This window comes from Apium graveolens, chromosome 2, assembly GCF_009905375.1.
Source record: "Apium graveolens cultivar Ventura chromosome 2, ASM990537v1, whole genome shotgun sequence".
Lineage (NCBI taxonomy): Eukaryota > Viridiplantae > Streptophyta > Magnoliopsida > Apiales > Apiaceae > Apium > Apium graveolens.
This window is the reverse complement of record NC_133648.1, coordinates 251,534,288-251,540,556: the sequence shown is the minus strand read 5'-3', so window position 1 is coordinate 251,540,556 and position 6,269 is coordinate 251,534,288. Positions and strand designations below refer to the sequence as shown.

Below are 6,269 nucleotides of genomic sequence, written 5' to 3'. Positions count from 1 at the left end.
GTTCTCGTGCTCGCAAGAGGACCTTAGATACAGCTGAAGAGAAAGACGAAGTTCTTGATACACCGGAGAAGTTAGATTTTGAGGATTCGGATTCAGGAACTGAGCAGAAAGAACCAGTAAACATGGGAGATCGTATTGTTCAAGCTGATCCAGCTCTTATGGATTTTTCTCGACCTAAAATTGATGACATTCAGTCAAGCATCCTTCATCCGGCTATTCAAGCTAACACCTTTGAAATCAAGCCGGGCACTATTCAGATGGTGCAGAATTCTGTTTCTTTTGGAGGAGCGGCCACTGAAGACCCCAACATGCACATAAGGAATTTTGTCGAGATCTGCAACACTTTTAAGTATAATGGCGTGACTGATGAGGCTATCAAGTTGAGGCTCTTCCCATTCTCACTGAGGGATAAAGCTAAAGACTGGTTACATTCTGAACCAGCTGGGTCCATCACTACATGGCAAGATCTTGCGCAAAAGTTTCTGGTGAAGTTTTATCCAATGGCAAAGACTGCTGCTATGAGGAGTGCTCTTACTCAATTTACGCAGCAACCTACAGAATCTATGTGCGAGGCTTGGGAACGCTACAAGGAAATGTTGATAAAATGTCCACATCATGGAATGCCAGATTGGATGGTAATCACTGGTTTTTATAATGGTTTGGGGGCCCAATCTCGGCCCATGCTCGATGCAGCAGCTGGAGGCGCCTTATGGACTAAAAGCTATACTGAGGCATATAATCTTATCGAGACGATGGCTGCAAATGAGCATCAAAACCCAACTCAGAGGATGACGTCAGGCAAGGTAGCAGGTATTCTGGAAGTTGATGCAGCCACCGCTATTGCAGCCCAGCTCCAAGCGCTATCAATGAAGGTTGATTCTTTGGCTACGTATGGAGTTAATCAAATAGCTATGGTTTTTGAGCTTTGTGCAGGTTCTCATGCTACGGATCAGTGTTCTCTTGTCAACGAATCTGTTCAGTATGTGAATAATTATCAGCGACAACAGCAGCCTGTGCCAGCGACCTATCATCCTAACAACAGAAATCATCCAAATTTCAGCTGGGGGAATAATCAGAATGCTATTCAGCCACCATATCAGCAAGGAGTGAGTAAATAGTTTAACCCACCTGGATTCCAGCAACCACAGCAGTATGCTACAAGGCAATCATATCCTCAACAGGGAAGTACAGCTGCACCTACTAGTGCTGATTTTGAGGAACTTAAGCTGTTGTGCAAGAGTCAGGCGGTTTCTATCAAGACCTTGGAAAATCAAATCGGTCAATTAGTCAATGCAGTGCTCAATCGTCAATCTGACACTCTTCCCAGTGACACGGAAGTACCAGGCAGGAAGGAAGCTAAAGAGCAAGTCAAGGCTATTACCTTAAGGTCTGGAAAAGTAGCTGATGCTGAAAAGGCAAAAGAAGTCGAAGCTGAAGTTAGAGATGAAGAATCTAAGCAAAAGGAGAAAGCGGCGGAACCAAGGAAGACTACTGTTGAACACACTCTGCCTGAGGCTAATACAGGGGAGAAACAGCTCTATCCTCCACCACCTTTTCCTAAGAGATTGCAGCAACAAAAGCTGGATAGACAGTTCGGGAAGTTTCTTGAGGTGTTCAAGAAACTTCACATCAATATACCTTTCGCTGAGGCTCTGGAATAAATGCCTAGTTATGCGAAGTTTATGAAGACTATTCTTTCAAGGAAGGTGAAACTGGATGACCTTGAAACCGTTGCTCTCACGGAAGAATGCAGCGCGATTCTGCAACAAAAGTTACCACCAAAACTGAAAGATCCAGGAAGCTTCACCATTCCTTGCACCATTGGCAATCTAACTTTTGACAAATGCCTTTGTGATTTGGGAGCAAGCATTAATCTGATGCCGTTGTCGATCTTTAAAAAGCTGGATCTGCCTGATCCAAAACCCACATACATGTCGCTACAATTGGCGGACCGTTCCATTACTTACCCAAGGGGCATAGTTGAGGATGTGCTCGTCAAGGTGGATAAGCTCTTCTTTCCTGCAGATTTTGTTATTCTGGATTTTGAGGAAGATAAGAAGATTCCCATAATCTTGGGGAGGCCTTTCTTGGCTACTGGTCGTACCTTGATAGATGTGCAAAAAGGGGAACTTACTATGCGGGTCCAAGATCAGGATGTGACCTTCAACGTATTCAAGGCAATGAAATTCCCTACAGAAGATGAGGAGTGCTTAAAAGTGGATGTGATTGATTCTGCGGTTACTTCGGAACTCGATCACATGCTAATGTCTGATGCATTGGAAAAGGCCTTAGTGGGGGAATTTGACAGTGATGATGAATATAGCAACGAGCAATTATAATATCTGAACGCTTCTCCATGGAAGCGAAAGCTCGACATACCATTTGAATCTCTTGGTACTTCTGACCTTAAGAATGCTGAAGGGAAGCTCAAACCATCAATAGAGGAAGCACCTACCTTGGAGCTTAAACCATTACCTGAACACTTGAGGTATGCTTTTTTAGGTGATTCATCTACGTTACCTGTTATTATTTCAGCTGACCTTTCAGGTAGTGAGGAAGATAAGCTCTTAAGGATTTTGAGAGAATTCAAATCGGCTATAGGATGGACCATAGCAGACATCAAGGGGATAAGTCCTTCATATTGTATGCATAAAATTCTGCTAGAGGAAGGAAGTAAGCCAACTGTGGAATAGCAACGAAGACTGAATCCCATCATGAAGGAGGTGGTGAAGAAAGAAATTCTGAAATGGCTAGATGCAGGCATCATTTATCCTATTTCTGACAGCTAGTGGGTGAGCCCTGTACAATGTGTTCCTAAGAAAGGAGGTATCACTGTGGTCGCAAATGAAAAGAATGAGCTCATCCCTACTCGAACAGTTACAGGATGGAGAGTATGCATGGATTATAGAAAATTGAACAAAGCCACAAGGAAGGATCACTTCCCTCTCCCATTCATTGATCAAATGCTTGACAGATTGGCGGGACATGAGTATTTTTGTCTTCTGGATGGTTATTCCGGGTATAATCAGATTTGTATTGCACCAGAGGATCAGGAAAAGACTACCTTCACTTGTCCATTTGGCACATTCGCTTTTCGAAGAGTTTCGTTTGGGTTATGTGGCGCCCCGACCACCTTTCAGAGATGTATGATGGCTATATTCTCTGACATGATTGGAAATAACGTCGAAGTGTTCATGGATGACTTCTCCGTCTTTGGACACTCATATGATGAATGTTTAAATAATCTGCGCGCCGTACTCAAAAGATGCGTGGAAACTAATTTGGTGCTTAATTGGGAGAAATGTCATTTTATGGTGTGTGAAGGCATTATCCTTGGGCATAAGGTCTCTAGCAAAGGTCTGGAGGTGGACAAGGCCAAGGTGGGAGTCATTGAAAATCTTCCCCCACCTAATTCGGTGAAAGGAATCCGTAGTTTTCTCGGTCATGCGGGTTTTTATCGGCGATTCATCAAGGACTTTTCAAAGATATCTAAGCCGTTGTGCAATTTACTTGAGAAAGATGTGCCTTTTAAATTTGATGATGAATGTTTGGCAGCATTCGAGACTCTCAAGGAGAGTTTGATCACGGCACCAGTTATTACAGCACCAGATTGGACAGAACCGTTTGAGATGATGTGTGATTCGAGTGATTATGCGGTAGGTGCAGTTCTGGGACAGCGCAAGAGAAATCTCTTCCATGTGGTCTACTATGCGAGTAAGACTTTAAATGGGGCCCAATTGAACTACACCACTACTGAGAAGGAGCTTTTGGCTATAGTCTTTGGCTTTGAGAAATTTCGATCTTATCTGCTTGGTACGAAAGTGACAGTATTCACTGATCATGCAGCTATTCGCTATCTGGTTTCTAAGAAGGATTCGAAGCCGAGACTCATTCGTTGGGTGCTTTTACTTCAAGAATTTGAGTTAGAGATCAAAGATAGAAAAGGTACTGAGAATCAAGTAGCTGACCATCTCTCTAGGTTGGAGAATCCCGATTCTACTTCACACGATAGGACGTTAATCAATGAATCTTTTCCGGATGAGCAGTTGTTTGCAATTCAGGAGGAAGAACCACGGTTTACAGATATTGTAAACTATCTTGTCAGCAATATAATGCCTCCTAAATTGACATCCGCGCAAAAGAAGAAGTTTTTGCATGAGGTGAAGTGGTCTATGTGGGATGAACCATATTTGTTTAGACAGGGAGCTGACCAGATCATCAGGAGATGTATCCCGTTCTGTGAGACGGAGGGGATATTACGAGACTGCCATTCCACGGTTTATGGTGGACACTATGGAGGTGAGAAGACGGCAGCTCGTATTCTGCAAGCAGGTTTTTTCTGGCCTACCTTGTTCAAGGATGCTCATCAGTTTGTTTTAAGGTGTGATCGTTGCCAAAGAGTGGGAAATTTGTCAAGGAAGGATGAGATGCCATTAAATGTGATACTTGAAGTCGAGGTCTTTGATGTATGGGGAATCGATTTCATGGGGCCTTTTATCTCGTCTTGCAATAATCAGTACATCTTGCTGGCAGTCGATTATGTCTCAAAATGGGTCGAAGTTAAAGCTTTACCGACAAATGATGCAAAGGGAGTGCTAAATTTTCTTCATAAGCAAATTTTCACAAGGTTTGGAACACCTCGGGTAATCATAAGTGATGAAGGATCGCATTTTTGCAACCGTAAGTTCACTTCTATGATGCAGCGTTATAATGTGAATCATCGAGTAGCTACTGCCTATCATCCGCAAACAAATGGTCAAGCGGAAGTGTCTAACAGAGAGATAAAGCGCATTCTAGAGAAGGTTGTTTGTCCGTCAAGGAAGGATTGGTCTTTAAAGCTCGATGAAGCTGTTTGGGCTTACAGAACAGCATACAAAACTCCAATTGGGATGTCACCATTTCAGTTGGTGTACGGTAAGGGATGTCATCTACCGGCGGAGCTTGAGCATAAGGCCTACTGGGCATTGAAGAAATTGAACCTGGATTTAGATGCAGCTGGTAAGAAAAGAATGCTTCAGCTTAATGAACTTGATGAATTTCGACTTCAAGCGTACGAGAATAACAAAATGTATAAGGAAAAGGTGAAGATGTGGCACGATAGGAAGCTACATCCTAAGTTATTTGTGCCAGGGCAACAAGTTCTGTTATTCAACTCTCGGCTCCGACTTTTTCCTGGGAAGTTGAAATCAAGGTGGTCTGGACCTTTTATTGTCAAAACTGTGTTTCCACATGGAGCGGTGGAAATTTTTGAGAATGATTCGGACCAAGCATTCAAGGTTAACGGTCAGCGGTTGAAACACTACTATGGGGACATGGCAAACCGAGAGGTGGTTAGTGCCATTTTGTTGACTATGTGAGAAAGGTACGGAACGTCAAGCTAATGACGAAAAAGAAGCGCTGCGTGGGAGGCAACCCATGAATTGTTGTTACAGGAACCTTTAGAAGTTAATAACCTATCCAAAAACACAAAAAAAAATCAGAAAACAGAGGCTGAAATTTTTTTTTCCAGAGACCCTCTGCGCGCCCGCGCAGCTATGCTGAGCGGTCGCGCAGCTTGTTGCGCGCCCGCGCAGAAATGCTGAGCGGCCGCGCAGGGGTCGAGTTCCAGAAAAAAATTTTGCAGTTCAGAAAAAAAAAAAAACAAAAACACAAAAAACCCATCACAGCCCATAAACCCACGAATTCTTTTCCCATTACTCCATGATTTTATCCCTCAACCCCACTTCTAATCTAATTTAACCTACTCCACATCCTATATATACATACACCTAAAAGTCATTTTGAGTTCTCGAGTGACTTCTCTATAACACTAAATCTGTGACTTGTAGAGATCTTTGACTTAGAATATTTTTATCCAAACAGATTTATTCAACTCCAAGCTTCTTTATAATTCTTCTGAGGCATGATCTTCTTGATATTCTTCCAGATAGAATCCTTAGGCTTGATACTATTTAAATAAAAAGACTCCAGTCTGCTCTTTTACATTTTCATAGACTTTAAATATTACAAGTAAAATACAAACTAAGATTACAATACAACTTACTTAGGGTTGTCAATTTGACTTAGTCTTGTTTAAAGTATAGGCATGTCTTGCACAACACATTTCACTCTCCGTCTCTGCAATCATAGCCTTATGTACAACTCCTGCATATGTGTCTAATTCAAAGATGGGTACTTTCCCTCTGATCCATGGTTTAAGACCTTGCTGGAATATCTTAGCTTTCTTCCTATCAATATCCACATATGATGGTACAAACCTGGAAAATTTC

The 6,269-nt window shown here is 42.4% G+C and overlaps 1 non-coding gene across 1 annotated transcript; it reads right to left on the bottom strand.

The window, feature by feature from the left end:
• Window positions 1-515: 515 nt before the first annotated feature.
• On the bottom strand, window positions 516-622 carry LOC141709363 (small nucleolar RNA R71). Its single transcript, XR_012569945.1, has one exon. It is a non-coding gene; the product is annotated as a small nucleolar RNA R71 (small nucleolar RNA).
• Between the last annotated feature and the right edge of the window lie 5,647 nt (window positions 623-6,269).